Source organism: Anabrus simplex, chromosome 9 (genome assembly GCF_040414725.1).
Source record: "Anabrus simplex isolate iqAnaSimp1 chromosome 9, ASM4041472v1, whole genome shotgun sequence".
Lineage (NCBI taxonomy): Eukaryota > Metazoa > Arthropoda > Insecta > Orthoptera > Tettigoniidae > Anabrus > Anabrus simplex.
The window spans coordinates 56,433,330-56,452,097 of NC_090273.1; the positions used below are offsets into that span (position 1 = coordinate 56,433,330).

Here is an 18,768-nt window from a genome sequence, read left to right on the forward strand (position 1 = left end):
GGGAGATAGTGGGGTCGAACCCCACGGTCGGCAGCCCTGAAGATGGTTTTACGTGGTTTCCTATTTTCCAAAAGCCAAAACCAAAACCCCATGGCACTGCAGCCCTTCAAGGTCCTTAGCCTACCAAGCGACCGCTGCTCTGCCCGAGGGCCTGCAGATTATGAGGTGTCGTGTGGTCAGCACGACGAATCCTCTCGGCCGTTATTCTAGACCGGGCCCGCTATCTCACCGTCAGATAGCTCCTCAATTCTAATCACATAGGCTGAGTGGACCTCGAACCAGCCCGCAGGTCCAGGTAAAAATCCCTGACCTGGCCGGGAATCGAACCCGGGGCCTCCGGGTAAGAGGCAGGCACGCTACCCCTACACCACGGGGTCGGCAAAAGGGAATTGAGCCAACGGCACGTGGTGTTCCCAAGCGGACACCCATCCAAGTACTGACCACACCCAATGTTGCTTAACTGCGGTGATCGGACGAGAACCGGTGTATTCAACATGGTATGGCCGTTGGTGGTTTTCTGTTTTCACATCAGGCAAATGCTGGGGCTGCACCTTAATTAAGGCCACGGGTGCTTCCTTCCCACTTCAAGCCCTATCCTGTCCCATCGTCGCCATAAAACCTATGTGTGTCGGTGCGATGTAAAGCAACTTGTAAAGAAAAAAGGTCATCGATCGCAAATGTTAAAAACATTTAATGTCTTCAGGCCTTTTCAATCGTGAAATTACCAGCGTTTCGCCTCAACGTAGCAGTGGGCTCATCAGTTGGAATCCTACACCTGTCCAAGACGCTGGCGGCTAGTGCGACGTTGACACACGACTGCAAGCCTCCTATGTAGGACATTGCAGTGACGGTGCACTAGGGGAACCATGTGCCTCCACTTGTATGAATGCCTGCCTTCACCCTTTGCATAAAATACATTCGACTTCATTCAAAGAATGATCCTAACTTGACAGGTTTCTTCCTGGCACAGTCCGGTGATATCTGAAGATGCTCAAATACATGAGCCACGTGCTTGTAGATTTACTGGCACGCAAGAGAACTCCTACGGGACTACATTCATACACCACAGCGTCTCCGAAAACCATAAAAGTAGTTAGTGGACCGTAAAGCCAATATAATTATTAAAAGCTCATACATTGATCTGTATCCGCGGTTCGTTTTGTTGATATCCCCATGAACTTTCATCGTGTTTTTTTTTTTTTTTTGTTTTTTTTTTTTTTTTTTTTTTTTTTTGCATTTGATACCCTAAAATGGGCATGTTATTTAAACACTCTAATTTCATTCTTCAACATGTTTTACTTCACACTTCGTTTCACAGTACTTGTATATAATCATACAAAATGTGCATTTGTACTGGAAATATCAGTTCCATTAAGACAAACTTTTCAGCATGAATTCATTAATTGTTGTGCGTAAATTTGAACTAGAGGAACAGATAAAACGTTTCCTCTCAAAAATGTTAAATGTTATTAAAACTCTATTAAAGTGTTAATTTTAAATACATTAATTTTTTAGAAGTAAATCATTTTAATGGCTCAATTTATTTTATTATTACCGTGAATGGTTTCAGATATAATGCACCATAAGCAATCTTTGTAACGCCGAATAAAAAAAGAAATTAAAATTCTCAGCCTGTTTCTAGTCACATGACTGGGTAAGGAATGGAATGAATTCCCATCTAGCAACCCCGATGGGAACTGTGCCGGCTGCCGAACCTGTCATACTTCTCAGGGCCAATTATGAAATGAAATGATATTGGAGAGTTTTTCTCCAGTGAATGATGACAGGGGAAACCGGAGCACACGGAGAAAACCTGTCCCGCCTACGCTTTGTCCAGCACAAAATCTCACATGGTGTGACCGGGATATGAACCACAGAGCACACTAGTGAGAGGCCGGCGCGTTTCCTTCTGAGGCACGAAGGGTTTTTTAAAGTCAGAATCAAGAAATAATTCAAAAAATGAAGATACCAATTGATCTATAGTGCCCGATTAAGTTTCATTAATATTAACTGTTCATTCCTGGAATGAGCTGAAATAGATACTAGTAGATGTTAGATAATAGATTAAAGTTTTTTTTTTGAGGGAAAAGGATTAGTGCATTAAGTTTAAGAGGAAGAATAATGGCCACAGCGTTGTTGAATTCTTTCGCAGCGGATTTGACAGTGGAGTACGTTGTTAAAATTAGAATGTCATTTGTTATAATCAAGTGGAATACAACTGTATTCAAGGTAGCCATCTGTCTTGGAATGCGATCTTAGGAATTCTATCTTCGTGGTGTAGTACCTCGCAATTGGGAAAGCGCGCAGCCATGGACCCTGGAGCGAAGTAACAGGTCCTGATTGCGTGTTCTGTTTGGTACACAACAGTGTAAGTACACTTGTTTATACAACAACCCTATAATGAAGCATCGCTATTTCCCCGCGGGATGCCTCCGGTCTTCGTGCGGCGCCCCGCAGCGGGTCAGGGCGCCACGTAGCCCGTCTTACAATGAGCACGTGCCAGCATGATAATTTGTAGAGCCACGTGTGCTCTGAAACACAAATGAATCAAAATACTGAATCGTTAGTATATAAGAAGTAATTTCTACAAATAAAAGAGGAAACGATTGAAAAATTTTAGCCTACGCCAATGAAGACAATCATATTAAACAACACTTTCGTAATTTTTCTCAGGAACATAAATTTCAGAATAATAATAATAATAATAATAATATAGATGTTAATTCGCTTTTAGGAGACTCTGAGGCCCCAAAATTTTGTCCCGTAGGAGTTCTTTTATTTGCCAGTAAATCTACCGACACGAGGCTGACGTATTTGAGCATCATCAAGTACCACAGGACTGAGCTAGGGTCGAACCGCCCAAGCTGGGGTCAGAAGGCTAGAACTCTACCGTATGAGCTACTCAGCTCGGCACTAAGTTATGAATTCTACTAGCAAATGCACCCGTGCTTCGCTACGGTATTCTATATTGTATACGGATATCTAAGTAAATTACTGTACATGCAGTGAATAAGATCTTTTTTTAATTCAATGTCTCACAGCGTTATCCGAAAAACAGCATAGGGAGGTCCATATACGTTGCTTCTAATGTAAAGAGCGAGTTGCAGAGTTGTGACGATAATGGCATGTCCACTTACCTACTGCCATTCGCAATCGATTTGGGAATTTTCATTATCATGGTGGGCCCAATTGCCTGCTGCGCGGTCACAATATATTTGGGAAGTTTTAGTTGGAATGGCAGGCTCCATTTCCTACTTCCAGACAGGTAACAATCGAGGAATTTTTATTGTAATGGCAGGCACCTTCCCTACAGACAGTCAAAATTGAGTTGTGCTGTTATCAATATAATGCCAGGCCCCTTTTCCTAATGCCAGTCAGCTTACTGCCACTCACACCGAGATTTTGATTTTCCATTATAATGGCAGGCCACTATGCCTAACGTCAACCACATTTTAGAAGGTAAATTTACTTATAATGGCGAGCACCCTAGCCTACTACCAAACACAATCGGGTGAAGGAGTTTTGAAAAAATGCATTTTCCCTAGCCTTCTGCCAGTCAAATCGAGAAGAAAAATAATTATAATGGTGCACAGGAGTTGGAGAAAGATCCCATTCATACTGTCAGTTAAAGTCGATGTGGGGAGCACTGATTACAATAGCAGACGCCCTCCTGCTCCTGCTGAGAGCCATTATCGATTTGTAAAGTACTAATTACAAAGGCACGCACACCTTTTCTGGATCACTGCAAATCGACTTGAATGAATAAATATAGATCGACATACGAAAATATGTGCATTTTTACCTTCATTTGAAGATTAACTGCTCTAAAAGGTACATCATATCGACAAAAGGATTGTAGGCCTACGATGAGACGCCATATATAACAGTCTAAATGGCTGGTCCTATGATATGTTCTCGTATCTCATCTATTTGTGGATAAGATTAAGTTAGAAAAGTTGAATACGGTGACATTTTGGTAAGGTTTACTCACAGTGAATTACTTTTCGGACACATATATGGCAGCTACAAACATAGAATTTGGTACACATGTAACTGCGCGGGCCAAGGTTCACGTAGAAGTTGATGATCCTATCTTTCGGATAAGTGAATCAAACTGCCAATTATACGTGTAAAAATTGCAAGAAAATACGTACAATCCAGAAATAGAGCCAAATTTAACGTGTAAGGGATAAAGATACGAGAAAAGTCATAGGTCCAAAGTTGTAGATCACTCCAAATTGAGCAGAGGATGTGCCATCCGTTTTGTGATACGACTTACCGTTAAGCCACCAAATACCTCAAAAGGAAGGCTTGCACCGTCTCTAAAATTGCCTCCATATTTCGATATTTTTGGGGGTAAAAAATAAACATTTTAATCATCTTGTAATTTTTCCTTCGGTTAAGGGCTAAAAGCTATAATTTAGCTAAATTTCAATTTTCTAGCTCGTCTGGCTTATTATGCCGCCATCTTGACAAACAAACAAACAAACAAAGAAGCAAAAATGAAGAAACGAAAGCCTTGTAACTGAGTTCGTGAGTGAAATTCAGTATACCAGAATTTATTGAAGATGTATGCATGATTTCGGTATCATCATTTCACTTAAGATTGTTATTAAATTCGTGCCCTTACTCCTTTGTTTGCCTGCGCACTTAGCTATTAGTGATATTAGCTACCATCGTCGGGATCTCAGGTTCGATTCCCGGTACTATCAGATAATTTCTTTGTAACTGCTCCATAGTATTGTTATGTTCTTTCTGAAATATAATTTCATCTCTAACACCAATTTATTATTATGAGCTTTGTCAGTACGGCAACCTACCATTATGGAGCAAGCGGAATAAAGAATATTCGCAATCAAATAAAAATATTTTCAAATTAAAGAATTCTGCGGCATGAGGAGTTTCTTTATAATATCAATGAAGGAAGAATTGCTGGAAAAAGAGGAAGAGGATGAAGTGGAAGACCTACGCTGAGTTGAAAAGACTGGCTCAAGACAGACAACTGTGGCTGCAGCGACAAGGTTTAGCCTTTAGAATATGATGATGATAGACCGCTTGGACCCAAGACAATCGTAGAGTATTTTTCTTTTCTTCCCAGAACTACTTCATACATCGGGTGATCGCCTACCTCTGTTCCTCCAATAACGCACTCCGAGGTTGACGTCGAATTTTCAAAAGCGAGAAATCCGCAGTAATTTATCTGTCGCCGGAACGCCACCCTGACACTTATGATGCCAGCTGTGATCTTCAGCCTTTGGAGATCCCATCGTATCTCTTCCAACCAACAGGTGATGTGTTTTAATTTGTAGATGAATTAAAAAACCTTCTTAGACATCCTGTCGTTGTTCATTCTGTGAAGGTGACCATTAAAATTGTAGTCTTCGCCTTTTAATTGTGTCAGTAATTTTCTCTGTATTGCGGTAAGGGTCTTCGTTTCTCCTTTTCATCCAGCTACACAGTTCAAACAATTACGGGCACATGTTTTTGAAAGTATACCATACTTCACAAAACAATACCTCACACCCACGTATATAACCAACTAAACCTTTATACTTTACCGTTGAAGTATACAAAAGAAAATCGATGGATTCGCGTTCATTTTCAGAACACAATTGGAAATGTACAAATATGGACAAAAACAAAGTGATAACAGTCCTCCAGGGTGGATTTTTTATCACGGTTGGAGAGCTGCAGTATGGTTCATGTCCTCCACGAGCATTTATCACAGCTCGGCACCTACGTGGCATGCTCCGTATGAGTCGACCGAGGTCACGTTGCGGTATCAGGTCTCATTCTTCAATGGAAGCCTGTTCTAGGTCTTGGAGAGCCTATGGTGGAACAGGACGTCCACGAACACTTCTGTTAAGCCTATCCCACACATGCTCGATGGGATTAATGTCGGGACTCACTGCTGGCCATTCCATATATTGAATGTCCAGTTCCCTCAAGATAACTCTGGTGATGCGCGCTATATGAACCCTGCCGTTGTCGTGCATGAGTACGAATTCAGGGCCAACACCGTATGCAACAACCAACACATGCTGTAGCAGTATCTGCTCGATGTACCCCGCAGCGGTAAGATTACCACGGATGATGACAAGATCCGTACGGCTATAAATACTATGCCACCGCACACGATCACAGAACCTTGTCCGAATCGGTCGCCTTCCTGGACAATATTTGACATGTACTGCTCATCACGGCGCCTCCATACACGTTGACGTCCATCGCGCTGTGTCAGGGGAAATCTGGACTCGCCTGTGAACAACACAGTTCTCCATTGGCGAAGTTGACAGTTGAAGTAGGTACAGGCAAACAGAAGGCAAACTGCGCGATGTTGCTGCGTTAAACGGGGCACTCGAACAGGACGTCTGGGTTGTAAGGACACTTCTCTTTACCTGTTTCCAACTGTCTGGTCAGACACCGTGACTCCAGTGACCCTCTTGAGGTCTTGTTGCAGTTGTCTGGCAGTTGCTGAACGACGCCGCAACGCACAGATGGTCAGATATCGGTTATCCTGCGGGGTTGTCATGTGTCCACGACCTTGTCCAACCCTCCTTGTGGACTGGAATGTCTCATTATAGCGATTCCACAAGCGGTGAATAACTGAGAGGTCCACAGCAACACGACGACAAGTCCATCCTTCCTGGATCAAAGTGACGGACCTTGCGACTTGAACCTCGTTAAGATGTCTCATGGGATGTGCTGGTTGACGTACAACGTGCTCAAATGGCCGCAGTGTCTGTGTACCTCACAACGACAGACGGACGCACCCCTATTCACTTTGTTTTGAGGGGTCAGCTGACAGTTTAATACATGGCTACGCCTACAGCTGGAGTATAACTTCGATTTGACATACCCTGTGCAGCTAAGGTCTCAAGGTATGCTCTACGACCATTAGAAGGTCCCCATCAACCAAATTAACGTTCACATACCAGACGTTACAAAACATGTTTCCATAATTATTTTGAGCTGTGTATCTTTATTCTTTTGGGGTCCCAATATTTTAAGTATTTTAATTTCTTTCTTCCTTTCCCAGCTCCTCCTGTTAACCTCTTCCGTTCAACATTAAACATTTTCGTCCATATCATACCTCCCCTTTAATTACAGTTGTGTAGTGCCTCATTTTATCCTGGAAAGACATCGATACTTTCTTGCAATGGTGTTGAGTGAGTTTATAAGACAATGCCCATCATCTTCAATCTGTCTTTGCGGGTTGTAGTATCGAGTCTAATTTGACTGGATTCATTCTCCCATGTGTTTATCATCTTTTTGAATATGTCCAATTTTTATTGTTAAGTACTTCTCTCTGTTGTGTCTATGTTCAATATATTTATTTTTTCGTATAATAATAATATAATGTAGAAAATCACACATATTTGGATTGAGGAATAATAAAAAAAATTAACATTGACAAAATTCAGGCATAAAACACATCCTACAAAGATTTTATATATCAGCACCTGCTTACTTGTTTCTCGACCTCCTTTTCTATTGTTTTATCGGTACAACCAACACCACAACTCGGCCATCCTGTTATTCATCCGCCCCAGAAGCTGGTGTACGGCTTCATCATCTTGGCACAGCTTCAGGTTCGAGCTGGTCCCTCGTGGAACCCCTCTTTGGTAATATCATAGGTGTCATTGCCTTTTGCTTGGGCGATTTTGTATGCTTCAAGAAACTTGGGGCAAAGCTTAAGCTCTGGTCCCATTTGAACCCTCTTTACTGCTGTTGTACTTCACGAATTTCCGGTTTTGAAAATCGGCGTGTGAAGCGTAGAATAAAGTCACTTCTTCCTCCAAAATTCTCGGATTTCTGCTTCCTCTTTTCTCTTCATTTTCAGCCCCATCAAAATCACTGTTTTCTCCGTATTGCCAAGACCAACACAATAATAATAATAATAATAATAATAATAATAATAATAATAATAATAATAATAATAATAATAATAATAGCCTGTTGTCCTCGGAGAAGCCTGGTGCAGGTCTTTCGAGTTGACGCTATATAGGCGACCTGCACGTCTGTGAGGATTGGAGCCCTGTCTATGATCAATTGTACTGAAGAAATCGGCCCACACATCCAGCCCCCGAGCCATTGGAATTAACCAATGAACTTTCAAATCCTCGGTCCGGGTGGTTATCAACCCCGGACCACCTGTACCAAAGACCAGCTCGCTAAACATTTATCCATGGAGCCAAATATGTTTGTTATGTTTGTCCAACCTTTGTTCCGTTTCTCTACAGGGTCCGGTACGAGATGAGATAAAACTGTCGTGGCGGGTTTTTATGACCGGATGCCCTTCCTGACGCCAACCTCTTCAGAGGAGTTAATATGTTTAAATTTTCATTCACAGAGTACGCTTTTCTTTTCTTGTTTTGTGACATTATAGCACCTGAACGGAACTCAAGACCAACACGATCTGTTGTTTTGCAAGCGCGAGTGCAGGCAAACACGTTTAAATTGTTGAGGGGGATGGGGGAATATCACCTTAACATTCCTCTGTGAACACAAAATCTTGGTCAATTTTTCACGTCAAGTTATTTCCGTGAATAGACCGGCACGCAGTTTGTAAACTCTATCCAGTCATCCCTTGAAGTCGGTAGCAGTTAAACAGGGTGAGCAAAAGAAAAGTGTACCGGGCGAGGTGGCCGTGCGCGTAGAGGCGCGCGGCTGTGAGCTTGCATCCGGGAGATAGTAGGTTCGAATCCCACTATCGGCAGCCCTGAAGATGGTTTTCCGTGGTTTCCCATTTTCACACCAGGCAAATGCTGGGGCTGTACCTTAATTAAGGCCACGGCCGCTTCCTTCCAACTCCTAGGTCTTTCCTATCCCATCGTCGCCATAAGACCTATCTGTGTCGGTGCGACGTAAAGCCCTTAGCAAAAAGAAAAGTGGTTATTAATAAAAGAACTGACACGGGATTGTCCCTTGTTAATGAACATCACAGAAGACGCTGGAAATGACCTCATATAAAGAAATGAAAACTGAGGATCCGAAAGAGCTGATTCCACTTCACTCAGAAAACATCGGCAGAACTCAACACGCTAAGGTTCATCTGGATGCTTTAACACATGCACAACGCGAAATTTGTAACTATCCATATGCAGGTCCTTTCTGATAAAGTTTCGACACAACGATCTCTTCATTCCCACGTCTACAAATAAACGGCGTTGAGATTTTGTCGGAGTTCATTCCAGGCTTTCCTTCACTGGAGCAATGTTCTCTCGTGTTCGAACTCTTTTCGGATAGTTACGGTTTTTATTCGCTACAGAGCCCGTTTCGCACCATTTCGACATTAAGTTTTGCATTGCAGACTTTGCTGGAGTGTTTGACAAAATACTTCCAGTCTTAAACTCTTGCGCAAACAGTTACGCACAGGTTTTCCACGAATCTTGCTTCGCAAACCACTCGACAATGAACACGCGCTGTTATATCGTGAGCAGTAGTTTGTGTTGCGTTCAGCTGGTCACTAACCACATTTGTTACTCTCACTCACTCACACATGACACAGTCACGTACTAGGGAGTTGCGCAAGCGCAGACATGTAACAGCAACTGATTGGTGTATCGAAATCACGGTTTCCAGCATTTCCTGTGATGGCCAGTTCTCCTGTTTATTAACAAGGGTCGGTTCCACGTCAGTCTTATAAATACTTTCCGGGCCAGTTTTATATTGCCCACCCTGTAGATTGAAATGCAGAATCCCTCTATGGAACCCGTGGTACCGTACCTCGTTACTGTGTCGCCAGTTGGAAGAGCTTCCAAATTCCAATGAAGCTCATCCCCAAAATTGTGACTCTCGTCCTCGGTGGGCTCCATCAAGATCCTGAGACGACACCCCCCTCTACAGTACTGAAATGCCGCACTAATTATACTGTTTATCTCCTTTAGAGTTGTCTTTCATTAGTAGAACTGTAGATGGCGTGGAATGACATTAGTAGACGAATAAGTTTGAGTGATGTATTGAAAAGTACGAAAGATCACAATATGAAGTTAAATTTGGAATTCAAGAGGACAAATTAGGGAAAATATTCATTTATAGGAAGAGGATCTAGGGATTGGAGTAACTTACCAAGGGAGATGTTCAACAAATTTCCAATTTGTTTGAAATCCTTTAAGAAAAGGCTAGGAAAACAACAGATAGGGAATCTGCCACATGGGCGACTGCCCTAAATGCAGATCAGTAGTGATTGATGAGCGATGATGAACAGCTATTATGTGACGTCAACTGTATAGATAAAATCTGATGTTTTACCTTGTTTTAATGGCAGCCTGCAAATACAGGAGGTTGTTCCTAAATGGAAACGTCATCTTCATCATCATCATCAGCCAATTCTATCATTACATGATGTGGCCTCTTTAAGTCGTGAACTCCGGTAAGTCTTTAGCAGAACTCTCCAGGTGGAACGGTCTTGGGCAGTTCTCTGCCAGGTAGCACCAGCTATTCTCATGATGTCTTTGTCCCATCTGTCTGGTGCTATTCCTCTAGGCCTCTGATGATGTCTTGGACTCCATTGAAACACTAGCTTCATCCATCTGTCACCTTTCTTTCGAGCAATATGTCCATCCCATTGCCATTTTAAGATGGCTATTCTCTTAAGAATGTCATTAACTTTAATGACTGACCTGATGTCATCTGTTCTCTTCTTATCTTTCCTTGTAAAACCCAGCATTGGCCTTTCCATGTAACTCTGCGCTGTCCTAACTATCCCTTTCGTAAATTTGTTCAGTGTCCAGCTCTCACAGCCATAAGTCAGCACAGATGGAATGCGCTGATCATAAACTATTTTCTTCAGATTTACTGGCATATTTGATCTGAAGACAGTTAAGTTTTTCTGGTCTTATATCATCTTTCATATTCATCAACTGGCCCAGATAGATATATTCATTGACCTTCTCTAACGGCGTGTTGTTGATGATCACTTTTTCTGCTGTGACCCACTTGTTTGAAATCTATGAAAAATAATATTTTTATTTATGACCTTTTCGGAGATATAGTTTTTTTTGCGGCTTTCAGTCCGAATCCACGGTGAATCGGACCACGTTTAATTGGGCTTTCACTGTGATAATAAATATGTTTAATATTGCTTCAGTTGCTATCCATTTCAATAGTCACTGGTTGAGAGGACGTTCGACTTTACAAAGGGTACTTCCCATGGTGGTAGGTGTACAGTTCTCTCACATTAAGTACCCTGAGGAATTCAGTTCCGCAACACAGAGGTCAAGTACGTATTCAATAGTATTGCCTCTGTTCTTGATTGACTCTGACGACACATGAAGTTCAAATATATGCTGAAATTTATCTGGGTCACGACGTATTCTCACGATATTTGTTTGTTGTCTCCTCTGTAGTGTTTTTTAGTAATGTTTGCTTCTTGTACTTAGTGGAGCAACTCCTTCATTCTCGAGTGCCATCAAGAGTTAACAATATTGGCTTTATACTTCCTGCTTGTGATGACAATAGTAGTGATGACATTGGCAGATACTTTGTTTGCTCTTCGTGACTTTCTGAGCTTCAACTGTTTCACTCCTGTAAGTGTTATCAAATACGTGCAAAACGTCGTTCCTTGTGTCATTGGGTAATTACAATGACTTGTCTGTTTATACTCTGAGAGAGAAACACGCCTTTCATACGTTCTCAAAACCAAACTCAGCATGATATTAATGGACTGTGTTTGTCCATTAAAGCTATGAATCTCAAACTTTACACTGTCAAGCGACTGGCACCAGTTATTTATTCACATTTCATGGAACTAGAAAAATAGATTAACACAAAATAAGTAGGTGGATAGATCAAACATTAAACTTTAGAAACAGATTTTAGTATATTTTGATGCTCATTAATGCAATAACAGTGCACATTTGTTAGGGTTTGTGTGCGTTCTCCATTATGCGCTTGATTCTCTTACTGCTGTCATGACGAGGCCCTCTGAACCCTAGCTGAAGCTTTAAAATATAAATTAAAGTGTAAAGTGTGTCATGTTAAAATAATATATAATGGTTTTTGCATCGGTTCTGACGTTTGTCTCGAAAACTAATGGTGTATAGTGAAACGTCGAAATCAAAATTTTTGTTGTGAATTCTGTTATGTAGGTACACCTGAAACGAGAAAGAAATGTATGGAGTGGCTTGAAAGTATGTTTATACCATAATTAGGGTAATTATGTACTCAAGTAACTTGCTCGAAATTCAATTTTAAAACGTTTATGAACTCTCACAAAGAGACTGCGTTTGAGTAAGACGGTCCCCCTACGGGTGGGGGATGCAGACGAAGAATACACCCACGGTATCCCCTGCCTGTCGTAAGGGGCGACCAAGGGACGATTGTATTAGAACTATGAAACTACTTGTGATTAGTACCACCACGCGGGGAACACAATGGGTCGCTTTTCCTTGCGCGTAGTAACACTATGTTACGTACCTCATAAAAACCAAACCCCATCGCACTACAGCCCTTGAATGGCCTTGGCCTACCAAGCGACCGCTGCTCAGCCCTAAGGCCTGCAGATTACGAGGTGTCGTGTGGTCAGCACGACGAATCCTCTCGGCCGTTATTCTTGGCTTTCTAGACCGGGGCCGCCATCTCACCGTCAGATAGCTCCTCAATTCTAATCACGTAGGCTGAGTGGACCTCAAACCAGCCCTCAGGTCTAGGTAAAATCCCTGACATGGCCGGGAATCGAACCCGAGGCCTCCGGGTAAGAGGCAGGCACGCTACCCCTACACCACGGGGCCGGCACTTAACGTACCACATAGGTTTGTGATTAGTAGCAAACGAGAGCGCGACGGATTTTACAGTACCTGTGATTAGCAGCACTATATGAGAGACACCATGGGATGACGTAACCCATGGTTCTGGCTGGCCTATGATTAGTACCCACTATATGAAGAACACCACAGGATAGTACGAGTCCCTGTGCTTAGTACACTTGGGTCATGAACACCATAGGTTTGCGTTGCCTGTCAATGGCGCCGCAATGTGCGACACACAGTAGGTGGGTAATACATGTGCGAATTTCATAACCTGTGAGTAGTACCGTAATGTGTGGAATGCCGCGAGTCTACGCTACTCGTGATTAGTACCGCAACATGACAAATACCATGGTTTTAATTTCCTTGCGATAAATACCATTATGAGGGGCCGATGGCTTGGATTTTGGACTCCTTTCGACTACAAGCACCATCGATTCTGCATCGTGCTCTAGAAGCAGTCCCTTGGTCAGTAATACCATAGTTTTACGCCAGCTTCTGTGCATGTGAGGCACTGTGAGTCGGTTCCACTGATCGTTTCAAATTCATATCCATTCTTCGTCCTCACGTTTTCAATTGTGGTCAGTGGAGGACTTTGGGTTTTTAATTTGTCCTTTCATTTCGTCTCATTTCGTACCATTAGGGGCCGATGTCCCAGATATTAGGCCCCTTTAAACAACAAGCATCAATCATCATCATCATTTAGTGCGAAAGAGAGAGCGTGTGATTGGTTGTGCTGGCCTACTGGCAGTTCACGAGTACAGCAGTAATACTCACCCGGTTAGAGACGGCAAACACTGCCAGTTTATGGGGATTTAAAAGTGTTACGAAATCCATTTTGACCATTTTGAGACAATATAGTACGAAGCTTTTATCAATATGACTAGAAATAATCTTTTTAAAAAGTCTACAATATTTTTAAAAACAAAAATTGTTGCAAGTTGTGTTAAAACTGCGGTATGCTTCGAAAGAATTCTCCTAGACAGTGCCAATGTTCTATCTCAAGAGAACTATTTGAGCCTAAACTACTATAGTCTAGCTGTCATATTCATATTTTTGCATCAGTTTAATCTTCTTTCCCAGTCCACGAGTGAGTGTTCATGCCTCGTCACATCTCGTCGGTTCTCACGAACTTGATTCTGAACTATGGATGGTATACAACTTTACTGTTAGGGTTGATTATTGACATTATTGGAGAAGAAAGTAAGAGCATTGTATCATAACGCCTAAAGCTCTCGTTCATTGCATCTTATTCATACATTTCTTCTCTTGAGAATCTGTCTCTCTGTTGTTTTTCTTCTTGCTTTGCAAAGAACAAGTTCTTTTGAGAGCTGCAACTTTGTGCGTCTTCATTAACCCAGCCATGAACCGTAAGAAAGAAAGCAGGGAGGCCCTTCTACAAAGATTCGTATGTGAACCAACATACTGTTGCTCTCTTCAGAAGTTCACAAAACCGTCAATATTTGTCTTCTTTTCTTCTTTATATTCCGAGGCCCCGGGTGGCGATATTATTGAAAAGAGGATTGTGTTCCAAGATACAGTGGGTCTGTTTGAAGTACGATGTTCCTGAGCTGTATTGAAATTGTACCAACATGCCTAGATGTGATCAATCAAAGAAATTAATGATATGTTTGTCACATATGAGGTGTGGCTGTTGATAAACGGGACTGATATCATAAATATGTTTTTACTGCAAGAATATTACACCTTCACCTAATCACTTTTGAAGTATTCCCCTTCATTGTCTATACACCGATGGATACGTAACTTTTATTGTTTAACAGTACTGAAAGGTAAAAGGTATTTCTTCTTTTTCAACTACTACTTTTCACGATCTTGATAATGTCCGGTACGAACGCTGTTGCAGGTGTGTTCTTGGCTCTGTTTTACGATCAGATGCCTTTCCTGAAGCTGTATGGAGGGATATCTTCATTATTTTCTGCTGCTGTGGTGGTTGGGACACGTGAGGCTTTGTTCTGCTTGATTACACTTTAAAAAATTGTAGAGACCAGTCTAAAGGTGTATATATCTGCTTCACTGAATATGCCCGAGCATTCGGTTGTGTCAAACATTCGGAACTCCTGCCGATTCTGAACACAATAGGAATAGATGGTGAAGATCTTACATTTGTCAAAAAGCTGTATGAAAATCAAGAAGCTTCCAGCGTAAGAATTGGAAACCCCGAGACTCCCACTGCTAGGATCAAACAGGGAGTACCGCAAGGATGTGTATTATCTCTCCTGGTGTTCAATCTGTACTCTGAGCAGATCTTCCGAGCTACTCTTCAAGAAGCTCAAGATGGAGGAAAAGTTAACGGTAGGCTGAAAACAATGTGAGGTACGTAGATGACACTGTAGTCTTGAAGGTTTTCAGCGTCTGGTAGACAGAATCGTAGTAGAAGGTGATACATTTGGACTCAAAATTAACACCGGTAAGATAAAGGTGATCGCCATTTCCAGAACACCGTAATACGCACATTCTTATGACCATTTATGAGGAACAAGTTGAACAAGTGGGGAAGTTTAAGCAACTTGGAAGCTGGCTTACTGAGGACTTAGACCCGGATTTAGTGATCCTTGTACGATTAGAAATGGCTCATGTGTGTTTCACAAGCCTCACCTTGAAGACACGTCAATAATTCGTCAGATACTATGTATATTGAGTGCTTCTGTACGGCGCTGAAACATGGCGTCTGAAATGCAACGCTATGAAGAGAATAAACGCCTTCGAGGTGTGGGTGTTCCGAAGGATGTTACGGATCTCGGGGACTGACCACGTGTCCAATGCTGCCGTACTCAGACGCATGAGAAGGGAACGAGTGGTGAAGTGTACAATGAAGAAAAGGAAGTCAACTTACCTTGCGCATATTGTAAGGAATGAAAAGTACAACTTACCTTGCGCATATTGTGGGGAATGAAAAGTACAACCTACCTTGCGCATATTGTAAGGAATGAAAAGTACAACCTACCTTGCGCATATTGTAAGGAATGAAAAGTACAACTTACCTTGCGCATATTGTAAGGAATGAAAAGTACAACTTACCTTGCGCATATTGTAAGGAATGAAAAGTACAACCTAGCTTGCGCATATTGTGGGGAATGAAAAGTACAACCTACCTTGCGCATATTGTAAGGAATGAAAAGTACAACCTACCTTGCGCATATTGTAAGGAATGAAAAGTACAACTTACCTTGCGCATATTGTAAGGAATAAAAAGTACAACCTAGCTTGCGCATATTGTAAGGAATAAAAAGTACAACCTAGCTTGCGCATATTATAAAGAATGAAAAGTACAACCTAGCTTGCGCATATTGTGGGGAATGAAAAGTACAACTTACCTTGCGCATATTGTAAGGAATAAAAAGTACAACCTAGCTTGCGCATATTGTGGGGAATGAAAAGTGCAACCTACCTTGCCCATATTGTAAGGAATGAAAAGTACAACCTAGCTTGCGCATATTGTGGGGAATGAAAAGTACAACCTACCTTGCCCATATTGTAAGGAATGAAAAGTACAACTTACCTTGCGCATATTGTAAGGAATAAAAAGTACAACCTAGCTTGCGCATATTGTGGGGAATGAAAAGTACAACCTACCTTGCGCATATTGTAAGGAATGAAAAGTACAACTTACCTTGCGCATATTATAAAGAATGAAAAGTACAACCTAGCTTGCGCATATTGTGGGGAATGAAAAGTACAACCTACCTTGCGCATATTGTAAGGAATGAAAAGTACAACTTACCTTGCGCATATTGTAAGGAATAAAAAGTACAACCTAGCTTGCGCATATTGTGGGGAATGAAAAGTACAACCTACCTTGCGCATATTGTAAGGAATAAAAAGTACAACCTAGCTTGCGCAGATTGTGGGGAATGAAAAGTACAACCTACCTTGCGCATATTGTAAGGAATGAAAAGTACAACTTACCTTGCGCATATTGTGGGGAATGAAAAGTACAACCTACCTTGCGCATATTGTAAAGAATGAAAAGTACAACTTAGCTTGCGCATATTGTGGGGAATGAAAAGTACAACCTACCTCGCGCATATTGTAAGGAATGAAAAGTACAACCTAGCTTGCGCATATTGTGGGGAATGAAAAGTACAACCTAGCTTGCGCATATTGTGAGGAATGAAAAGTACAACCTACCATGCGCATATTGTGGGGAATGAAAAGTACAACCTAGCTTGCGCATATTGTGAGGAATGAAAAGTACAACCTACCATGCGCATATTGTGGGGAATGAAAAGTACAACCTAGCTTGCGCATATTGTGAGGAATGAAAAGTACAACCTACCATGCGCATATTGTGAGGAATGAAAAGTACAACCTAGCTTGCGCATATTGTAAGGAATAAAAAGTACAACCTAGCTTGCGCAGATTGTGAGGAATGAAAAGTACAACCTACCTTGCGCATATTGTAAAGAATGAAAAGTACAACTTAGCTTGCGCATATTGTGGGGAATGAAAAGTACAACCTACCTCGCGCATATTGTAAGGAATGAAAAGTACAACCTAGCTTGCGCATATTGTGGGGAATGAAAAGTACAACCTAGCTTGCGCATATTGTGGGGAATGAAAAGTACAACCTAGCTTGCGCATATTGTGAGGAATGAAAAGTACAACCTACCATGCGCATATTGTGGGGAATGAAAAGTACAACCTACCTTGCGCATATTGTAAAGAATGAAAAGTACAACTTAGCTTGCGCATATTGTGGGGAATGAAAAGTACAACCTACCTCGCGCATATTGTAAGGAATGAAAAGTACAACCTAGCTTGCGCATATTGTGGGGAATGAAAAGTACAACCTAGCTTGCGCATATTGTGGGGAATGAAAAGTACAACCTACCATGCGCATATTGTGAGGAATGAAAAGTACAACCTACCTCGCGCATATTGTAAGGAATGAAAAGTACAACCTAGCTTGCGCATATTGTGGGGAATGAAAAGTACAACCTAGCTTGCGCATATTGTGAGGAATGAAAAGTACAACCTACCTTGCGCATATTGTGGGGAATGAAAAGTACAACCTACCTTGCGCATATTGTGGGGAATGAAAAGTACAACCTACCATGCGCATATTGTGAGGAATGAAAAGTACAACCTACCTTACGCATATTGTGGGGAATGAAAAGTACAACCTAGCTTGCGCATATTGTGGGGAATGAAAAGTACAACCTAGCTTGCGCATATTGTGGGGAATGAAAAGTACAACCTACCATGCGCATATTGTGAGGAATGAAAAGTACAACCTAATTAAACTGGTCATGCAGGGTAAAATTAATGGGATGGACGTAGAGGTCGCGGTCGAAGGAAACACTCCTGGCTGAGGAACTTACGGGATTGGACAGGACTGGATTCCAGTAGACTGATGAGGACAACCGAACATCGTACAGACTGCGCTGTGATTGTAGCCGACCTCCAGTAATAGAGAAGGCACTACAGGAAGGGGAATGGTGTGTTTGTGTCCTTGACGTGGAGTGTGTAGGGACAAACACAAACACCCAGTTTCTGAGTTCTTTTAAATCTCCAGGATTCGAACCCAAGACCTTTTGAACTGAAGACCTCAACGCTGACCATTCAGCCCAGGAACACGATTTCGAATAAATGGTGCAATGCACATTACGTTTTCACTGATGTTGCAAAGCTAATGCAAAGTGTTAGCAATGGCGATTAACGGCGTGACTTCTGTTCTCAAATGATATTTGCTGTACGAGAGAGAAAACTGGTTAAACTCAGGATATCTTACTCAGAAACTGGAAGTAACAGGCATGAAATAGCAAAAATAATGGCCGGTCGCAGACACGCTACAGTTTTGTAATCCGGGCCCGGTTTCATAAAACTCGACAGGTGCGAAAAATTCGACAATTATGTCAGATTTGATAAATTTGTCAATATGTCACGGCAATTTTCTGTTTCATTTTCTGTTTTCGTTACATGGCAGGCAAAGTATTGTAACTTGTCAAAGTTAAAGAACTTGTTCCATAAAGGCGACAATTTTATGTCACACCTG

General features: G+C 41.8%; 1 non-coding gene across 1 annotated transcript; it reads right to left on the reverse strand.

Moving 5' to 3' along the window:
• Nucleotides 1-392: 392 nt before the first annotated feature.
• Nucleotides 393-511, reverse strand: LOC136881368 (5S ribosomal RNA). Its single transcript, XR_010861031.2, has one exon. It is a non-coding gene; the product is annotated as a 5S ribosomal RNA (ribosomal RNA).
• Nucleotides 512-18,768: the final 18,257 nt, after the last annotated feature.